This window comes from Sus scrofa, chromosome 8 (genome assembly GCF_000003025.6).
Source record: "Sus scrofa isolate TJ Tabasco breed Duroc chromosome 8, Sscrofa11.1, whole genome shotgun sequence".
Classification (NCBI taxonomy): Eukaryota; Metazoa; Chordata; class Mammalia; order Artiodactyla; family Suidae; genus Sus; species Sus scrofa.
Genome location: NC_010450.4, coordinates 42,527,294 through 42,550,233, shown reverse-complemented (window position 1 = coordinate 42,550,233; position 22,940 = coordinate 42,527,294). Strand labels below are relative to the sequence as shown.

The following is a 22,940-nucleotide window of genomic DNA, read 5'->3' as shown; positions in this document are numbered from 1 at the left end:
ACACCACAGCTCAGGGCAAAACCAGATCCTTAACCCACTGAGCAAGGCTAGGGATCAAACCTGCAACCTCATGGTTCCTAGTCAGATTCGTTAACCACTGAGCTACGGTGGGAACTCCAGGATATTTTTTTTTTAATAGTGGTGTGGGGTACCGAATATCACAATTTTCTCCACACTACCAATAATATCGAGATGTGAGGTGAATTCTAACATGCCTGATCTTAACAAAATTATAAGCAACTATCACCAGAGCCATTCAAAACCTTGTTAGTGTACCTACAGCTCTGCAGAATTGTGCCAATTTATAATTAAAATCGTTGAGTGTTTGAAATTGACTGCTCAGTCTCCACTGTAAATTCCAGGGTGCCATATGTGTGATTTTCTTCTAAGTTCCCAGCTCAAACCATGGCTCCTAGGCAGGTTTTATCTTACTCGGGAGACACATGGTGGAGTATCTCTCCACTCTCTCCTGCTCTGGCTCAGCCATTCCTTCAGCCTGAGATACCCCTTTACATTGATTGATAATACTTTGCAGGAGGAGAGGAGACCATCCAAATGAGGACAAGCAAAGCCTATTTATTCAGAACTTGCTGGAGCGAGGGAGTTGGCCACCATCACCTGTGTTTGACAGGGGACCAAGGTGGGTGTGGGGTGTGAACGCTCTGTGCAGGGAGTGGGAGGAAACCGCAGGTATAATGTGATGGGAGGGCGTTGGGCTGGGAAAGTTGGTGGTGGGTTGCCTGGAAGTGAGGCTTCCTGTGTGACTGGTTTGGCCAACAAGTATGGCTTCCTCTGGACGGCCTTGAACTAGAATCAAGGGAAGGAGAGGCAAATACTAGGGCTGCTGACACTTATTGACGAAAACATGACCATGTGAGGCCAATTGTTGCAGAGGTTGTCGCTGGCTTCCCAGACTAGTTGTGGCAGAGTTGGGGGATCAGAATTCTATTTTAATATATGGCCTGGCCATGGTCCATTTGTAAATTGAGTTTCCCAGCTCCAGACCTTTTCATCTGCGGTTCACCCCAGCCATGCCTAACTACTGTCTACCAACTCCCTCCTATCCTCTCTTGCTTCTCTTTGTAGCTTCATACTGCTCTAATACCTTTTAGCTATTGCCCTGCTGCTTGGATTAACATGAAGTTCTTAGTGTAACAAAACTGTGCAGGATAAAGCACTTCTGTCTTTCCAAACCTGTCTAATTCACTGTGGCTATCAGTGAGTTTGTCACATTTGTTGTTTCCTTCTACACTGCAGTTACTTTCTCTGCCTAGGAGCTAGGATTTTTTTCTTTCCTTCTCTTCACCAAGTTTTTTTTTTTTTAATTCCTCCTTAATTAGGACTTTGAGCAAATGTGACTGTGTTTGTGTGTCTGTGTGTGTACTTCCTAGCTACATATGAGATCTCTCATTACCCTGGTCCAAGTAACTTTGAGAGGTTACTTTGGAGCTCATTGGGTTTCACATTTTGGTTTTTAACAAAGTTGTGTTAGAGCCTTCAACTTCACACTTTTTCCCCACTGTTTCTCTAGTAGCAGTATGTTTACATATATAAAAGTGTACATATATAGATATGTCATAATACATAGTCTTTAAACTCATGTGGAATGCTTTTATTACCCTACCTCACTACAGTTGCCTCCCTACTACTTAGTTGCATTTATTCATAGATATCGAGGTAATCATTTTGCATGACTTTGAGTATTTCATTGTATGGGCATCTTAATTTGTTCAATTTGAATCTATTGATGGATATTTAGTTAGTTAGTTTTATGCTGTTTTGAACAGTGGCACGCTGAATATGTATGCTTCCACCTGAACACCTGTGCACTTACTTTCTTACAAAACATTTCTAGAAGTCAAATCACTAGGACATGCATATTTTTAATTTTTGGAGATAAAATTCATATTGCCAATAATTTACCCATGTAAGGTGTACATTTCGATGGCTTTGACTAGATTCATGTAGTTGTGCAGCTATCATCATAAGCAATTACAGAAGTTTTCCTCACTCCATAAGAAAAAAAGCTGTATCCATGAGTAGGGCGTCTTCATGTCTCCCTAACTCTTTAGTTCTAGACGACTATGAATCTACTTTCTGTCTCTATGGTTTTGCCCATTCTGCACATTTCATATGAATAGATTTACAACAATTTTTCTTCTGAGATTGGCTTTTCACTTAGCTTAATCTTTTCTAGACCCATCCACATATTAGGATGAATTTTTAGTTTTTATTATTTTTTAAATGACCAGTAAAGGTGTGTTGGGACATCACTGAAGAGCCACAGCGCCCCTGGCTCCCTGCCCCTCTTCCCTCTTCTTGGAAGGCTACCCCTGTCAGAGTCCCACTTCTGGTGGACCAGGGCTTCCTGAAGGATGAGCGGCATCGGCAAAAGAATGGACACAGACCTTATGCTTCTGTAGAACTTCTCGCTAATTGTTTGAATCAACCAAGCTTATATACAATTTTTTTATTTCCTATGGCATACGCCATGCATCATACATCTGGTGATATTTTTTAATTTTCCACTCCATCACATGTTACCTTATGACCTGGTACATGACCAGGTACATTTGTGAACACAAACAATGCTCTTTTTGGTACTTTCCACTTGACTTTTTAGAATTAAATGTACTCATGTTAATGATCTAATTTTGTAGGTGGCAAAAGCATGAACTTATTAGCTTTACAATTTAAAGTATTATTAGGTGCCTAAAACCTAAGGCCAAACTATATTCTATTAGTAAAGGTTAATCATATATATCAAAGGTTATTTTGATTCTCAAAGAACTAGAAACCACAGCACTGACACTCCTTGAGGTTGGGCCAACAGGCCTGGCATAGCAATATACAATTGACCGAAAGTAGGTAAATTCCTGACCTGTATACAATTATGTGGTGCAAACCGCACAAGTTTTCCTATAACTAAGGCCCAATATCTATCCTATTCAGCAACTAGTCCCCAACAAAAAAAGAGCTACCTGCTGGAGCATGGAGAGACCTGTGCCTCAAGCCTCTCTTTTGTCTCCAGGGTTTTCCACAGGTTAAACAGTAACAGTCTAAATATGAAAGCATTCTATTAGAGTCTCTATGGAAAAAAAAGGAGGAAACTCAGGAGTGGATGATGATCATAGAACAAGGGGGTAGTAAGAATTTGTGGGTAAACACTAAGCCCCGACATTTAACCTCCCTGGGATATTTTTTCAGGGAAATTTATTTGACAGCAATTTCCTAGATCTCACAGTTTTTATTTAACAGCATAAGCAGGTAGAGAAGCAGGACGGTGGCTTTCCCAGACATGCTGTGCAGTCTGGGGTCCTCAGTCTCCTGGACTTTGTCAGCAGGCAGACCTTCACCAATAGCTCCCAGCATACCCCCCAGTAGCCTGCCTCTTCAGTTCTGTCCTCCCCCCCACCAAAGCCCATCTCCACCTCGTGGACACGTGTAGGGGACCAGGCCCATCGGCTGGACGGGGGCATGGTCCCACTCCCTTCCTTGCTGCTGCCCCAGAAAGGGGACTCTCTCTTGGGGTGCAAGGCTGGCCCAGAAAGCTGCCCCTGGGTCCCGGCCAGCCTCTGACCTGCCCCCAACCTGGGCCCCAGCCCTGCCTCTGCCTCACAGTGTCCAGGGGGCACATGAAGCTGTCTCGCCACATAAACTTCTTGGCACAGACGCTGCATTCATAGGGCTAGAGGCCTGTGTGAGTCTTCCTGTGCTCCATCAGGTGATGCTTCATCGTGAACTTCTTGCTGCACACGGGACAGTCAAAAGGCCGCAGGTTGAAGTGCCTGCTCACTTGCTGATCATGCATCGTCTTGTGGGAGAGGATTTCCTGCAGTGGCACAGAAAGATCTTCTATCCATCCCTACTATGTGTCCCTCCAGGGGACCCATCAGTACCACCCAGTGTGCCCAGGTCCCTTACCACATGCCCCTCATCATCACCACCCTGTGTTCAACTTGGTTGCCCGACAGCTGGCCTGGAGTCTGTGAGGAAGAGGAGGAGGAAGTGAATGAAGAGGATAGGAAGACTAGGATCTGGTTGCCCTGCATGTCCAGCAGAAGCAGGGGCCTAGGAGGGTGGATGGGAGTGTGGGAAGAAGGGGTTGGCCCCCCCGAATCCTCAAGCCCCGCCCCAGGACCCCCATCCTCATAAGGGCCAGAGTCATTGGAGGACTCACAGAAATTGACCTGCTTCTCGCCCTTGTCTGGAGGCTCAGACAGGGTCCAGACATCACCAATACTAAGCGTGCCTCAGGTTCTCCCCCTGGTGGAACCTGGGAGCCACCCCCAGCTCTTCATCTTCATCATCCTCACAGGTCAACACCAAGTCTTCCTCCTCCTCACCCTCTTCCAGGTCTGGGTCTTGGGGAGCCAGGGGTGCTGGTGTGGGGCAGGTTCCACCCCGCTTCACGTACACCCAGGGTTTCTGTGGCATGATGCCGGGGGGTGCACAGGTGGGCCGCCGGAGCCCAGCCCCTGGGACCACCGCCCCTGTCCCCCACCCCCACTATCATCACACTGCTCATCTGCCTCTGGCAGCAGCTTCCCCTCCACTGCCAACCACAGGGGCTGGGAGCATGCAGCTGCCACCTCTGATGCTCCCCGCTGCTCACTGCCAAAGTGCAAAAGCCCCTTGGGAGGAAGAGGAGCAATCAGTTGACTCCCAGGGGCTGAGGTAGTTGCTGTTGCTGCGGGACTGATTCTCGCTGGCCCGGATGGAGGCACGGGAGTGTACAGAGCCCATAGCAGCAGGAGTACACTGCCCCCACTCTCAGGGGGGACCCCAGCAGCAGGGACAGTGACTGATGTGGCTGCAGCAGTGGTGATGGTGGTGGTGGTGGTGGCTGAGGCCTGGCCCTCTCAGAGGAGTTCAGTGCACTTGTCCATGATGTGCCACATCTGGAGCACAGACCCCACTGTGAGGAAGCAGACAATGGCAGCAGCGGCCATGCTGAGCTGGACAGTGTAAGCTGAAGCCAGGACAGTCTTGAAGTAAGATATGTCCTTGAGTAAGACCTGGTCATGGAAACAAGGGGAAGAAACAGCCAGGAGGAGATGATCAGCACTGAACTCCAGTCCCTGCACTCGGATGGACACATCACAGAGCTGGCCCTGCAGCTGCTGCTGATTGAGGGACTCCAGGAGGGCAATGGTCACCTCAGGGAAGGGCTCATGTACCGCCACAGCTGCAGTCAGGGCAGGGGTGGGCTGGGGTCAGTGATGGGGTAGAGGAAGCGTGGCCACACCTGGAGACAAAGGCGAAGGCTCCAAGGCGTGGAGGGGAAGGGTACCTCCCCAGCCACAGGAACAAGGGAAAGAGGAGAATGGGGGGGTGGTTGCCTCTGGCCACGGGCCTGTCCACCGGCGCCCCCCCACAGGCCGCTCCTGCTGCCATCTTGGACTTACTCCCCAGGATGAATTTTTAAATTGCTGAATAAAAGTCCATTGTAGAGAAAAATTACATTTTGCTTATCTAGTCCACTATTTCTTTCCACTATTTGGTCATTAGGAATAAGCCTGCTCTGTGTATTCACGTACAAGTTTCTGTTTGAACATATGTTGTCAGTTGTCTTGGGTTTATACCCAAGAGCCAAATTTCTGGATTGTATGAGTATTCCATGTTTAACTTGTTGAAGAATTGCCAAACTAGTTTTCACAGTGGTTGCAGCAATTTACATTCCTAAGAGCAATATATAAGGGTTCCAATTTCTCTCTGTCTTCAGAGAGAGAGGGTTCCAATTTCTCTCTGTCTTCAGCCATCTCGTGTCGATGCGAAGTGGTATCTCACTGTGGTTTTGATTTACATTTCATTAACGGCTAATGATGTTGAGCATCTTTTCATGTACTCTTTGTCCATTTGTGTGTCTTCCTTGGGGAAATGTCTATCCAAACCTTTTCGCCATTTTTCTCACCAATTGTCCTACTTGTCTTTTTATTGTTGAGTTGTAAAAATTCTTTATATATTTCGAATGCATAGTCCTCCTCAGATATATGATTTGCAAATTGGTTTCTTCCATTCTATTGGTGGTCCTTTCACTGTCTCGATGCTGTTCTTTGATCACAAAACTTTTTTAGCTTTGTTAAAGTCTGCTTTGTCTATTTTTTCTTTGGTCGCTTATGTTTAGATGTCACATTAAAACAACATTGACCAATGCAAGGTCACAACAATTTACATTAATATTTCCTTCTAAGAATTAATTCTATAGTTTTGTCACTTATATTTATGTCTACGGTCCATTTTGAGTGAAGTTTTGTATATGGTGTGAGGAAGGGGTCCAGCTTCTTTTGCAGGTGGATATCCAGTTGTTCTAGTTCTATTTGTTGACATCACTATTCTTCCTCCCATTGAATTGCCTTGGCTGTACTGTCAAAAATCTCTTCACCAGAAATGTACAGTCATTTACGTTTATTTCTGGACTCTCAGTTCTACCTCATTGATCTATTTATTAATCCTTGAACCAGTCGTATGACAATCGTATTGATTATTGCCATCGTATAGCACGTTTTTAAATCGGGATGTATGCGTTTTGAGTGTGCCAGTTTTATAGTTCTTTGAGATTGTTTTGGCTATTTGGGTTCCTTTGAATTTCCACATGAATTTTAATACCAGCCCTTCAGTTTCTGCAGTGAACCAGCTGTAATTTGAATAGCATTTTGTTTACTCTGTAGATCAATATGTGAAGCATTTCCATCTTGATATATAAGTTTTCCAATACACAAACATGGACCTTGAACAATATGGGTTTGAACGAGGCGAGTCTACTTAGGTGGATTTTTTTCACTAAATAAGTACCATAGTACTAGACAATCCATGGTTGATCAAATCTGTGGATGTGGAACCTCAGATACAGAGGGCTGACTGTATAAAGTTGTATGCAGATTTTTAACTCTGTGAAAGGTCAGTGTCCCAAATCTCCACATAATTTCATAGTCAAGCATATTCTCGGAGTTCCTGTCATGGCTCAGTGATAAACCAACCTGACTAGCATCCATGAGGATGCAGGTTTGATCCCTGGCATCACTCAGTGGGTTAAGGATCTGGCATTGCTGTGGCTGTGGTGTAGGCTGGTGGCTACAGATCCGACTGGATCCCTAGTCTGGGAACCTCCATATGCAGTGGGTGCAACCCTAAAAAGGCCAAAAAAAAAAAAAAGAGAGAGAGAGAGAGAGACAATGGTATTCTGATCTAATTTATTTTGATAATACTTTATAATTTTCAGAATTTTAAAAATTACTTCATGAATTTTATTACATTTATAGGTGTACAACACTCATCACAACCAAATTTCACAGCATTTCTATCCCAAACGCACAGTGCATCCCCCCACCCCCCAACCTGTCTCTTTTGGAAACCATACATTTTTTAAAGTCTGTGAGTCAGTATCTGTTCTGCAAAGACATTCATGTGCCCTTTTTTTTAGATTCCACCTGTAAGTGATAGCATTTGTTGTTGGTGTCTCATTGTCTGACTGACTTCACTTAGCATGATAATTTCTAGGTCCATCCCTGTTGCTACAAATGCCAGTATGTCTTTCCTTTTAATGGCTGAGTAATTTTCCATTGTGTATATGTACCACTTCTTCTTGATCCACTCCTCTGTCGATGGACATTTAGGTTGTTTCCATGTCTTGGCTATTGAAAATAGTGCTGCAGTGAACATTGGAGTACATGCATCTTTTCGTGTCTTACAGTGTAATAGGGCACCATTTGCTCCACACCCTCTCCAGCACTCATTGTTTGTAGACTTTTTGATGATGGCCATTCTGGCTGGTGTAAGGTGGTACCTCACAGTGGTTTTGATTTGCATTTCTCTTGTTATGAGTGATGTTGAACATGTTTTCATGTGTTTTTTGGCCATCTGTATGTCCTCTTTGGAGAATTGTCTGTTTAGGTCTTCTGCCCATTTTTGGATGGGGGTGTTTGTTTTTCTGGTATTGAGCAGTAGGGGGTGTTTATAAATTTTGGAGCTCAATCCCTTGTCAGTTGATTCATTTGCAAAATTTTCTCCCATTCTGTGGGTTGTCTTTTCATTTTGTTTAGGGCTTCCTTTGCTGTGCAGAAACTTTTCAGTTTAATTAAGTCACATTTGTTTCTTTTTGTTTTTACCGTTGTGACTCTAAGAGGTGGATCTGAGAAGATGTTGCTGTGGTGTATTTTTTGGAGAGTGTTTGGCCTATGTTTTCCTCTAAGAGTTTTAAAGTATGTGGTCTTATATCTAGGTCTTTCATCCATTTGGAGTTTATTTTTGTGTATGGTGTTAGGAAGGGATCTAAATTCATTCTTTTCCATGTGGCTGTCCAGTTTTCCCAGTACCACTTATTGCAGGGATCATGCACTGATGGCCCTCTTGGGGCTCTTTGGGCATGGGATTTGCTCCACTAGAGTGGGAGCCACTGGCAGGAGAAGCAGAGCTTGTTTTGTTCCTTCTGCCCCCTGCTGTTACTCCTCCTGCTCTGAGTTCTCTGTAGCTCTAAGGATGCTGCTGTTCCCCGTCTGTTGCTAGGCAGCCACTCCTTCTCTCCAGCATCCCCAAACAATGGTGCCTAGTCTCTAATCCTGTGGGGGTCGCCTCAGTTTCCACCCTCAAATGTGGTCCCCTATGCTCTAATTCCTTCAGGCTGTTTCTGCACAGCCAACCCTCATCTCTCTTTGTGTCTAAACTCTAAGGCCAGCGTTGTAATTCCCGACATTTGCACTGGCATCTGGTTGCCACTATAGCACTGATGGTTTGTGGATTGTTTCCATTTTAACTGCTTCACACCAATTGCTGTGTTCTCCTTCAGTACTCTAAAGTTCCTCCTCTGTCCAGGCCAACCTCCTCACTGGTGCTGGAGCTTCCCAGAGCGCAGGAGCTTTTCCTCTTTCCAACTCCCTCCTAGGGATGTCCTGTCTCCCTTTTCTCTCCTCTCTATTCTTCTTTCTTTTCTCCTTTATAGTTTCATGAACGTTTTCTTGCACTATCATAATCCTGGGATTTTTCGTCAAGTGTTTGGCAAATGTTCTCTGTGAACAGTTATATACACGTAGATATATTCTTGATGTATTTCTGGGAAGAGGTGAGCCACATGTCCTACTCATCCACCATCCTCCTCCAGACTCTCCTTTTTTTTTTTTTTTTTTTTTTTTAAGAACCTTGACTATATTTTGCAACTCCCTTCTGGCTTGTAGCTTTTCTGTAGAAAAATAAGCTGAAAGCCTTATGGAGTTTCCCTTGTAATTAATGCTTTGCTTTTCTCTTGCTGCCTTTAGAAGCCTTTGTTTATCTTTAACTTTTGCTATTTTAAAAAAGAATATGTCTTGGTGTAGGTCTGTTTGGGTTTGTCTTGATGGGGACCCTCTGTGCCCCATGTACCTGCATATCTGTTTCCTTCTTTAGATTTGGGAAGTTTTTAGGCTTCAAGTACATTTTCAACACCGTTGTGACTCTCCTCAACTTCTGGGAACTTTACTATGCATAGATAAACATGTTTTATATTATACCATATATCGCTTATATTGTTTTCTTTCTTTCTTTCTTTCTTTCTTTCTTTCTTTCTTTCTTTCTTTCTTTCTTTCTTTCTTTTCCTTGTTCCTTTGGCTGTCTGTCTGCTGTCATTGTTGGGTGATTTCCATTATTTGAGTTCCAGGTCATATTGCTCATTCTGCTATTCATTGCTCTTAACTCTGCTTTTATCATGGCAAAGGAATTTTCTAATTTTCTTGGCTCCTCCTTACAGTTTCTAGGTCCTTTTTTACAATAAAAGGACCTAGAAACTGTTGATAGCCTGTCTTAACTGCTTCAGTAATTTCATTACCTCTTTTGAAGTCAGTGTCTATTAGACAGTTTCATTGTTTGCTCCTTCAGGTGAGTTCTCCTGTTCTTTTAATTGGGGTCACTACTTCTGCTTCTTCATTTCATTTCTATTCTTCTCACTCCAGATATGTGGAGATATTCTTGTCCTTTAGGAAGGCTTATTTCTTTTTTCAGTGTTCAACAGATGTACTTGGAGAATTGTTCTACATACGAATTTTTTACTTATATATTTTTGGAGGAAGGTAATATCCACCTCCCACTCCTCTGCCATCTTGTACTGATTTCCCTTCCTTTCCCCTTTTGGTCTCATCTCCTTCGATTTGACATCTAGCTTTCACTTTATATTTGGATTCCTTTTTCTGTTACCTTTTTTTTGGTATATAACTATGACAGAATTTTGCTTTGTGGTTATCATGGAGTTGCGATATAGTAGTCTATATACATATATGATTGTATTAAATTATAAATACCAGCTTTGATATCATATTTGTGGATGTTTCCCTACCTTTGTTGTTTGTTTGCCTTCTTGCCACAGAGAGCTTTTTCTAATTGTCTCCTTCATAAATTTCCTGGTTCTACCTGAGGCCTTTTCCACATAGAAGATTTCTTTTAACATTTCCACTTAGAGGAGTCCTTTTAGTTCTAAAGCTAGATTTGTTTGTTGAATTTTTTTGTAAATTTTGTTTCTCTGTAAAGAATTTGATTTCCCCATCAAATCTGGATGAGGGCTCTTGGGGTAGCATATTCTTGCTTGTAGGATTTTTTTCCCCTTTCAACATTTTATTTTATTTATTTATTTATTTATTTTTTTTTTTGTCTTTTTGTCTTTTGTTGTTGTTGTTGTTGTTGCTATTTCTTGGGCTGCTCCCGCGGCATATGGAGGTTCCCAGGCTAGGGGTTGAATCGGAGCTGTAGCCACCGGCCTATGCCAGAGCCACAGCAATGCGGGATCCGAGCCGCGTCTGCAACCTACACCACAGCTCATGGCAACGCCAGATCGTTAACCCACTGAGCAAGGGCAGGGACCGAACCCGCAACCTCATGGTTCCTAGTCGGATTCGTTAACCACTGCGCCACGACGGGAACTCCCCCTTTCAACATTTTAAATATATCATGCCACTCCCTTCTGATGTGCAAAATGTCTTCTGAAAGATCATGATACCCTTATAGCGATTCCCTTGTATATTGTCTTGATTCTGCTGTCTGTGTTTTGGTGGGGGAGGCTGGTCTGGAGGCTTGTGCAGGCTTCTGGGTTTTAGAGGCTCTTGGTGCCCACTGGTGGAGGAAGCAGATCTTGGCTCTATGTTGTGCAGGGCTCTTTCAAGGGACATGTCTAGAGGTGTCTCTGGGCTCACAAAGCCTTTAGATAGCCTGACTGCTGATGGATAGGGCTGTATTCCCACATTGTCAGTTGTCTGGCCTAAGGCTTCTCAGCATTGTAGTTTACAGGCTGTTGGGTGGGGCCAGGTCTTGTTGCCAAAGACCCAACTTGTCTGCCTCTGGCCAAAGTTCACATTGGTCCCTGTTATATCTGCTACCAGTCTTTATGACCCCAAAGAGAGCCCTGCCCAAGAGTCCTGATAAGACCAGCATATAGGACTGTCCAAGTCTTCCATCGTGTCACTGGTTTTGCCCTTGTTCCTGATGTATGTGAGATCTTCTGTGCATCTTCCCAGATTATAGTCTCTGATCCTTCCAGTGCTCTGGAGCACCTACCTGCCTTTAAGTCCCACTGGCCTACAAAGCCAAATGCTCTGGAGGCTCTACCTCCTAATGCTGGACCACTAGGCTGGAGAGCGTGGCATGTGGCTAAGCGCTCTCACTCCTATTGGATAACTTCTGCAATATACTTATTTTATGGTTTGTGGTTTGCCCACCTGGGTGGTATGGCAGTTGACTATATTACAAGTCAGCCCCCCCTTTTGTCTCGTGGTTTCCTCTGTGTGTCTTTCAAAGTAGAATATATTTTCTCTTTTCAGTAGACTCCAGTCTTTTTATAGAGGATTGTTCAGGATTGGCAGTTTTGAATTTTTTGTTTGTTTGGATTTTTAGGGCCACACACACAGCATAGGGAGGTTCTCAGGCCAGGGGTGTGATCAGAGCTGTAGTCAACACCCTATGCCACAGCCACAGCAACATCATATCTTGGCCACCTCTGCAACCTACACCACTGCTCACCACAACTCCAGGTCCTTAACCCACTGAGTGAAACCTGGTATCAAACCCACATCCTCAGGGATGCTAGTCAGGTTTGTTAACCTCTGAACCATGATGGGAACTCCCTTTTTCTCAAATTTGTAAAAATTTTTATTTATGTATTTATTTAATGTATTTATTTGACAGTTGTAGTTTTTGTTTGCTTGGGAGAGGAGGTGACCTCAAGGTCCTGTTACTATGCTGTCTATTCTTCACTCCAATACATGTAACAAATGAGATTTAAATGTATGTTTGCTTTCCACAAAAATTCAATTTGTTGTATCAAAATGTGAGTGTTTTTCAACTTTTCTAAGACATTACATTGATTCAGAAAATATTATATCTAGGTTTCCTTAAATTAGCTCCTACCCCTCACTGATTCACACAGGTAAACATCACTTTATCCATGAATCTGACTTTGAAATCTTACCATCATTCTCACCAACTCTTCTTGCCTCTCCACATCTTTAGCACGCCCATAGAACCACCGAAGCAAAATCTTTCCTTGGGCCTTTTTCCTCAGAGGGTTGAGTGCTCCCACGTTGTAAATGGGAGATTGCAGTGTGTTAGGAGAAAATCCCACAAGGGTCTTTCATTTCTTTCCTATCTTGTATCAGCTTCTGCTTGCACCTCTGTTCAGTGACTTTTGTACAATGCACTGATGAAGATGCTGGCTGTCTCTGGTCAGGGCAAAGTGCAGATTAGTTACTTGATGAATAAAATACAGACAGTGTCTTGCTCTGCTCAAATGTTAGACAGCATTGCTTCCATCCTAATTGAAGAGTTTGGGATGAGTGAAGCTTAAGATTCCTAATCTTTAATCCCTATATACTGATTACACAGCAGCCAACTGGACTACTTTACATCACTCGATGGGACATATGTACCAAAGTTACAGATAAAAACATCAGTACTATTGCTGTCTTTTTCGTGTGTGAAAATATTTTTTTTGGTTCACATTAAGGCATCTAAAATATATTTTTCCCTAACATTGTTAAAACTGTAAGGCTAAAATACTGGAATTTCAAATATGGTAAAATCTAAGACCCTTCAAATTTACTTCCCTTTTTGGTGATGAGAGGATGCCATGAGAGATTTGAAAAATTACATATTCTGGAATTGAATATGTAAGGCTCCTTCAGAGGCCTGATTGGAGAATATGAAAATATCCCCTGGAAAAAGTTAAGATTCTCCAATTGAACTAATTAGTAAGATGGTAGTAAGGGCTCTCCATTTCCTACATCCTAATACAGATGATATGAGAGGTGGGGATACAACCAGCAGCCTAAATATCCTTTATTTTTGTATCTTGTACTACTAGTAGAAAGAGGAAGGATTAATGAGTCGCCATGCTTGATGGAGCCAACTGTTTGCCTGAAACTACAGACAAATGTGGTTGCTTGTATTTTCTGGTCAGTTACTCTACTTTCGGTATCAGTTACTCATGATACCTCCCTCAGCTCTAGCAACATTGAGCAGAAACTGATAAAAACCATATGATCCTCTCACTAGATGCTGAAAAAGCCTTTGACAAAATCCAATACCCATTTCTGAGAAAAACCCTTCAGCAAGTGGGAAGAGAGGGAACCTACCTCCACATGATAAATGCCACAGATGACAAACCCACAGTGAACATCATTCTCAATGGTGAAAAGCTGAATGATTTCCCACTGAGATCTGGAACAAGACAAGGATGTCTGCTCTCACCACTTCTATTCAACATAGTTTGGAAGTCCCAGCCACAGCAATCAGAGAGGAAAAAGAAATAAAAGGAATCCAAATTGGAAAGGAAGAAGGGAAACTAGCACTATTTGGAGATGACGTGATCCTATACCTAGAGAATCCTAAAGATTCAACCAGAAAAACGTTCGCACTCATCCATGAATTTGGCAATGTCACAGGATGCAAAATTAATACATAGAAATCAACTGCATTTCTATATACTAACAATGAAACATCAGAAAGAGAAATCAGGGAAGCAATCTCATTTACCATCACATCCAAAAGAATGAAATACCTAGGAATAAACCTACCTAAAGAGACAAAAGACCTGTACTCTGAAAACTATAAGATGCTGATGAAAGAAATCAAAGATGACACAAACAGATGGAAAGACATACCATGCTCTTGGACTGGAAGAATCAATAGTATCAAAATGACTATGCTATCCAAGGCACTCTACAAATTCAATGCAATCCCTATGAAATTACCAAGGACAGTTTTCACAGAACTTGAACAAAATATTTTAACATTTGTTTGGAAGCACAAAAGACCCAGAATAGCCAAAGCCATCCTGAAAAGGAAAAATGGAGCTGGAGGAATCAGGATCCCTGACTTCAGACTATCCTACAGAGCTACAGTCATCCAAACCATATGTTACCGGCACAAAGACAGATATATAGATCCCTGGAACAGGTTTAAAAGCCCTGAATTAAACCCAGGTACATTCAATCAACTAATCTATCACAAAGGAGGCAAGAACACACAGTGAGGGAAATCGCAGCAATATCTTCTTTGATCTACCTCCTAGAGTAATGGCACATTTACATAATGGAGTATTACTCAGCTAGAAAAAAAACAAAATAATGCCATTTGCAGCAACATGAAAGACCAATACCATATGATAGCACTTGTATCTACAATCTAACATATGGCACAAATGAAGCTATCTATAGAAAAAAACAAATTCATGGACATGGAAAACAGACTTGTGATTCCCAAAGGGGAGGGGAGAGGCAGTGGGATAGACTGGGAGTTCAGGGTTTGTCGATGCAAACTATTGCATTTGGAGTGTGAATAAGAAATGAGGTCCTGCTGTATAGGACCTTACTAGTCACTTGTGATGGAACATTTTGGGGGATCATGTGAGAACAAGAATGTTTATATATGTATAACTGGGTCACTGTAATGTACAGCAGAAGTGGACAGAATACTGTAAATCAACTATAATTAATATTTTACAAGAAAAGTGCTAATTAGGAAAGATTACTAATAGAAACGCAGGTCACTCTAACAAGGCACTAGACACTAGAAAGATGAATGTGTCAAAAATAGACAAACTGCTGGGATAGAAAGCAATCTAGAAGCAATGAATAGCAGACTAAATGACACAGAACCAATAAGGGATCTGAAAGATAGAATAATGGAAATCACCAGTCAAGACCACAGGCAGAAAAACAAGGGGGAAAAAGAATGAAGCCAATATACATGATCTATGGAAATATAAAAAATGTGCCAACCAATGCATAAGAGTGGTTCCAGAAAATATCTGCAGATGACACAGCAACAAGATGTTCATATCCAAAATATACACACAACTCATGAAACTCAATGTTGAAAAATCAAACAACCCAATGGAAAAATGGGCAGAAGACCCAAACCAACATTTTTCCAAAGAGGACATACAGATGGCCAACAGCACACAAAGAGATGCTCAACATCACTACCAGAGAAATACACATTAAAGCCACCATGGAAGTGTCACTTCCCACCTCTCAGAATGGCTCTCTTCAAAAAGTCTACAAACAATAAATACAGAAGGGGTGGAAAAAAGGGAACACTCATACACTGTTGGTAGGCATCAACAGTCCCTTAGAAAGTATTGAGGTACATTAGAAAACTATTCATAGAACTACCATATGACCCTGCAATCCCACTCCTGGGCATATACCCACACAAAACTTTCTTTGAAAAACACACACGCACCTGCACGTTCATTTCAGCATGATTCCCAGGAGCCAAGACATGGAAACAACCCAAATGTCCATTGACAGGTGATTGAATTAGGAAGAGGTGGCACATATATACAATGGAATACTACTCAGCCATAAAAAAGAACAAAATAATGCCATTTGCAGCCACATGGATGGAACTAGAGACTCTCATCCTGAGCGAAGAAAGTCAGAAAGAGAAAGACAAATACCATACAATACCACTTATATCTGGAATCTAATATAAGGCACAAATGAACCTTTCCGCAGGAAAGAAAATCATGGACTCACAAAACAGACTTGTGGTTGCCAAGGGGCAGGGGGAGGGAGTGGGTTGAATGGGGTGCTTGGGGTTAATAGATACAAACTATTGCCTTTGGAATGGATTTGCAATGAGATCCTGCTGTGTAGCACTGGGAACTATGTCTAGTCACTTATGATGGAGCATGATCATGTGCAAAAATAGAATGTGTACATGTATGTGTAACTGGGTCACCATGCTGTACAGTAGAAAAATAATTGTATTGGGGAAATAACTACTAACAATAATCATAATAAAGTGGAAAAAAAAGAAAAAAAGTCTGTCAACAGACCACTGGTTTAAGAAGATGTGGTATGTACTTCCAATGGACTATGACTCAGCCATAAAAAGAATAAAATAATACCATCTGCAACAATATGGATGCACCCAGAAACTATTACACTCAGTGAAATAAGTCAGAGAGAGAAAGAGAAATACTATATGATATCACTTATGCATAGGATTTAAAAAGTAATGCAAATGAATCTATATGCAATATAGAAGCAGCCTCACAGACAGAGAAAACAAACTTAAGGTTACCAAAGGTGGGGGGGCACAAATTAGGAGTATGGGATAAAAAGATACAAACTACTGTACATAAACTAGATAAGCTACAGGATTTGCTGTGTTGGATAGGTAATTACAGTCAATATCTTGTAAAAACCTCTAATGGAATATAATCAGAAAAAAAGAATCATGATGCTGTACATGTGAAATTAACAAAATGTGTTCAACAGCTCTACTTCAATAAAAAAGAAAAAGCCACATAGGATAAAATTCACCCTCTTGACTATGTGTACACCTCAACAGTGTTAAGTATATTCATGTTGGTATACAAAGGATCACCAGCACTTTTCATCTTGGAAAACTGACATTTTTTACCCATTAAAGGGCAATGCTCCATTTCTCCCTCTCCCTCAGCCCTGGTAACCACCATGCTACTTTCTGTTTCTATCAATTTGGTTAAATACTTCATACAATTAAAGGACTTGTCTCTTTGTTGAACATTTTTTTCAAAGTATCCATATTTTTCAAATATTACAAAGAAATAAATTTCTTTTTCTTTTTTTTTTTTTTTTTTGCCATTTCTTGGGCCGCTCCCGTGGCATACGGAGGTTCCCAGGCTAGGGGTCTAATCCAAGCTGTAGACACCAGCCTATGCCAGAGCCACAGCAACACGGGATCCGAGCTGCATCTGTGACATACACCACAGCTCAGGGCAATGCCAGATCGTTAACCCACCGAGCAAGGCCAAGGATCGAACCCACAACCTCATGGTTCCTAGTCGGATTCGTTAACCACTGCGCCATGATGGGAACTCCTAAATTTGGTTTTCACAGGAAAAAAAAAAAAAAAAAAAGGTATGGTCAGAGTTGTTTAGTAGCAGGCCACAAGGAAATAGAGATCTAGAGGTCAGAATGATTTTTTTTTTTTAATTTAAAGGAGGAACAAGAATTAAAGAAATAGAACTCAGGTTGAACAGTAGTAATAAGTGTCCTCATCACTAAATACAGATTTAATGTTCATATTTGGAAGACAAAAAATATATGTACTCTAATCTACGCCAAATGCTATATTTCTCCTATAAAACTGAATACAAGTTTGACTAGGATTATAAAAATTGAAGGATTCCTAAGCATTTCTTTTGACTAATTGCATTGTAGTTCCTCCTTACCATATTGTTACTGACTTCTTGGTTGTATAGATGAACAACTGGATCGGTGCTTCTCACACATGTCAACATTACCTGTGTTCACAGCCTTGTAGGGTAGATATTGCCATTCCACCACAAAGAAAAGGAAGGGGATTAGTTATTTATGCAGATAACAGTGACAACAGGCTCATCCCTTCAATAAATATTGTCTATTATGTATCAGACACTCTTCTAGGGCCAGACATACATCTGTGTCCCAAATAATTAAACAAAAACAACACCTGCCCTCATGTACCTTACATCCCAGTGAGGGGAGCCAGACAATAAAATAATAAGCAAGAGTCAAAAAGCTCATTGTAGTTTTTCTAGAAGATAGATCATCAGTCAGCTATTGCTATAAAACAAACCAGGGCAAAACATGCTCAAAATAGTAAGGATTTACTATGGCTCATGAGAATAAAGGGAGATGAAAATGTGATTGAGAAGGTTAGGATGCCACATTAAATCAGGTTGCCTTATTGCCAAGGTGACTGGGGGGCAGCCTCTTAGATGGCCCCACTGACCCACACATTCCTTGTAATCCTGCCTTGAATCCTGCCTTAACTTGCAGAGTAAGCTAGACCTCATGACTTCCTTCTCACAAAGAGACACAGAAAAAGTGATGGGATGTCACTTCCAAAACTAGGTCACAAAGAGGTGGCCTTCTGTCCTGCATGGTCTTGCTTGCCTTCTCTGGTAGAAGCTGGGCCCCATGCTATGGGCTGCCCCACAGAGAGACCCATGTGGCAGAGACCTAAGGGAGGCTCTGTCATCAGGTCAATAGACCATGACGCTAAGTGAGTCCTGCTAAGGCCACGTGAGTTTGGAGTTGGTCCTTGCTAAAGGGAGCTTACTGAAGGGACCTCAGGCCTGGTGACATCCTGACTGCAGTGAACACTTGAGGCAGGGGCACCCAGCTAAGCTGCACCTGAAATCCTGACCCACAGAAACTATGAGAGTTATTTTGTCTTTTCATGCTGCTAAGATTTGGAGTACTTCATGACACAGCAACAAATCACACAATGACTTGAATGAGGTGAGGGAATTACTTGTTGGAGACCATGGAACAGCAGAACTCTGCAGAAGGCAACTATCTATGGACTCAGAGTTCTAAAGTACAGACTCCTGGAGTTCCTGACATAGCACAGTGGTTAGCAAATCTGACAAGGAACCATGAGTTTGTGGGTTTGATCCCTGGCCTTGCTCATTGGGTTAAGGATCCGGTGTTGCCATGAGCTGTGGTGGAAGTTGCAGATGTGGTTCGGATACTGAATTTCTGTGGTTCTGGCATAGGCCAGAGGCTACAGCTCCAACTAGACCCCTAGCCAGGGAACCTCCATATACTGTGAGTGTGGCTATAAAAAAGACAAATAAAAAAGTATATTCTCCTTCAAAGAAAAGATGACGGACTTATGCATTAACCGTGCTATTCTATAAACAGCTGCACTATGTCCTAAGGATACCCCCTTTGATATTACTAAAATGATAATCTCATTACTGCCTATGCCTGTCCCTGCCCACTAATCTCATCACCATCCTTAATAAAAATCAGGTGGGCTAAAGCCTAGGCCCTTTGTTCTGTGGAACAGAGTGCCTCCTGGTCCCCAATTACTAAATGTAAGTAGTCTTATGTGTTCTGTTATACCACACTGTCCCTCTCCCAGGATTCCCCATTTACCTGCAGTGCTGGATGTGGCAGTTAGTCATATGGCTTTCTGGGGGAAGAGCAGTCTACACAGAGGGAATGGCCAGTGCAGAGGCTCTAAGATAGGGCCATGACTCATATGCCCAGGGAACAACAAGGAGGCCAGTGTGTAGGAAGAGGGAATGAGAGCAAGAATAGCAGATGAGGTTAGAGAGATGACTGAGGTCAGATCCTATTCAAAGCTAGTAACACTGGCCTTTGTCTGAGAGCAATTAGGTGCTGTTGCAGAATTTTGACAGAATAGTGATATGATCTACATTTTGGAAAGGTCACTCTGGCTTGTATTGAGAATCAGCTGGAGGAAATAAAGGAAAATCAAGGAGATCAATGAGGAGTCTGCCACAGTCAATTGGGCAAGAAATGATGGTGCCTCAAATCAAGAGGGTAGCTCATAGTCATGGTCACAGGCATGGTGTCAGGATGTAGAACCTGTGATTGGTCTGTGGTGCATGAAAGAAGGAGAAGAGTTCCAGAAAACCCCACTGTTTGCAGTCTAAGAAAGAAATGGAGTCTGTAGGGATATCAGGTGTGGGGCATGAGGAAAATCAGAAGTTCAAGTTTAATTGTGTCAAACTCCAGATGTCAATTACACACCATGTAGAGACCTTAAGCAGGCAGTTGGACATGCATTGAGGAATGATGTTTAGGCTGGAGATATATGTATATAGAAGTTGCCAGTACACAAACAGTTTTAAAGTCATAAGACTTCATGAGATCAGCATCTATTAATAGAGAAAGGGACCACAAACTGGGAATTGGTGTTTTCCTACATTCAGAAGTCAGGATAAGAGAAAGAATCAGTGAAGCAATCCAGGAAGGAGCATCCAGGGATGAAGGAGGAAATCCAAGAGTGTGTTGAGTCTTGTAGTCAGTTAAAGGAAGTTCATCAAGGTGAAGTGACCACTCAGTGCTCTATGTTCATATGTCTACAGAAAAGTGACCATTGGATTCAGCATGGTTGCCAGAGATATTAAGATCTGTGGCAGAAGTTCCCATCATAGCTCATCAGTAATGAAAATGACTAGTATCCATGAGAATGTGGGTTAGAACCCTGGCCCTGCTCAGTGCGTTAAGGAACCAGCATTGTCGTGAGCTGTGGTGTAAGTTTCTGATGCAGCTCAGATGCCACATGGCTGTGGCCATGGTGTAAGCTGGAAGCTGCAGCTCCAAGTCATTTTTTTGGGGGGGCGGGGGGGGGGCTTTTCTAGGGCCGCACCTGAGGCATATGGAGGTTCCCAGGATAGGGGTCTAATTGGAGCTCTAGCTGCTGGCCTACACCAAAGCCACAACAATGCCAGATCTGAGCCAAGTCTGTGACCTACACCACAGCTCATGGCAATGCCGGATCCTTAACCCACTGAGCAAGGCCAGGGTTTGAACCTGCAACCTCATGGTTCCTAGTTGGATTCATTATCCACTGAGCCATAATGGGAACTCCCTGCAGCTCCAATTCAAATCCTACCCTAGGAACTTCCATAGACAGCAGGTGTGGCCCTAAACACACACACACACACAAAGCAGCATCATTGGAGCTGTGAGGTGTACAGAGTAACTGGAGTGGTTTTAGCCATAAAAGATAAAGAACTGTAGCTAATAAATTAATAAATCTTTAGTTTGGATGCAAAGGCATCAGAAAAATAAGGCTGTATCTGGTGAGGGAAATAGGGTTAGGTTTTGAGGTTGGTGGATGCAAACTGTTACATTTGGTCTGGATGGGCATTGGAGCTCTACTGTATAGCACAAGGAACTCTGCGTGATTTCATCACATTGCTGTACAACAGAAATTGAAGAACCGTTGTAAATCAACTACACTTTAATAATAATGAAAAAAAAGGTATTTGCTGATGGGACAATGAGAAAGGGCAAAACTTTGTTGATTTAGTAGGAGGAACAATGGCTAACCATTGTCTTCAGATGGGATCTAGTTAGTGCTCAAGGAGAGGACCTGGCTTTGAGTAGAAATCCACAGAGATTATTTATGCTTTCAGGAAAAAATTGTAAAAGACTTGGAAAGAGCAAAAAATGTAACTGGTGGTTTGACTAGCACAGACTTCAAGTTATCTGCACTTTGTCTTTGAGCTATTTTATAACTTTCTAAATCACAGACAATTCGTAGGAATGTAAAAAATTATTTTCTGTAGACATGCAAATGAATTTTGTACAATGAGGCACAATTGATTCCCCTCCCCCCATGACAGAAGCCAGTTGGGCATCTATTAAGCAAATTCATTTTGGCATACCTCATCATCCATGTATGTGTCTGCTCTTTGAAATTCTTCTGTGAACTGCTGCAACCATCCTCCTGGTTTCTTCATTATTTAATGAGCTCAATAAAATCTTCAGCACATATGGAAGTTCCTGGTGTGTCTCAGAAATAACAAGCTGACTATTATGCAAGAGGATGGAGGTTTGATCCCTGGCCTCACTCAATGGGTTAAGGATCTGTTGTTGCCATGAGCTGTGGTATGGGTCACAGATGTGGCTTGGATACAGAGTGAATGTAGCATAGACCAGCAGCTGTAGCTCCAATTCAAAGCCCTTAGCCTGGCATCACATATGGCCCTAAAAAAGCAAGGAAAAAAAAGAGGCATATATTCATTTTATAGTTGTATGTGAAATATTATGATACATCCTTTTTTTTTAAGTATCTTTCTACATTAGTAATGAGGGCAGACAATGTTTATGGGCAGAGGCTCAGGTGGGTGGAGGTAGTGGTGGGATTCTGTGGAAGTTTTCTTCCAAAGTCTTTTTATCCTGAGGATGGATATGTGACACTCAGCAGAATAGCAGAGTGAATGGACTAGGGATGTTTAGTATGATGGTAGCATTGAAGACCATTTGAGGGGAGCGGCCACCAATATGAAGGGGGATGTTCATGGACTATTCCTCCAGGCACAGTTCAGCTTCTCTGATTGTAGGTTTAAAATCTCAGTTAGCCCAATAGTACCTGAAAGTTCTACATCTCAGTAACATAACTGCCAAAACCTGGGAAGATGCCAACATAAGCAGAAGTTCCTTCACCAAAGAGAAAAAAGTGAAGACCCATCAGGATGCCTGGTGTAAGGATGAAGACATGGGGTTTCCCTCAATGGGACTAAATTCTGTGGACTCCTAATGGAGTTGGTCTGAAGGGAAAGAGCCAGTAGGTTTAGGAGTGGAGCAGGAAACCAGGGACACACCCAAGAATAGGAGACAAGATCTACAAGGCAGGTGCCCTCACCAAAGCTTCATCCTGGGGTGGGGAAGAGGGATGTGGGTGGGTAGGGCACATTGTCCTGCATGGAGAAACCCTAGAACACCAGAGAAGGAAAGGGGCCCTGAGCTCATGGTGAATAGTTGTGATTTGAAGAGGATGGAGGGAGCCATTTTGTTACCATTTAGTTCTGTGATTGTTCCTGTCATAACAAAGTCTTTCTTTGAGTTCCCATTGTGGCACAGTGATTAACAAATCTGACTAGGAACCATGAGGTTGAGGGTTCAATCTCTGGCCTTGCTCAGTGAGTTAAAGATCTGGCATTGCCATGAGCTATGGTATAGGTT

The 22,940-nt window shown here is 42.4% G+C and overlaps 1 pseudogene; it reads right to left on the bottom strand.

Moving 5' to 3' along the window:
* On the bottom strand, positions 2,421-12,666 carry LOC110262092 (annotated as a pseudogene).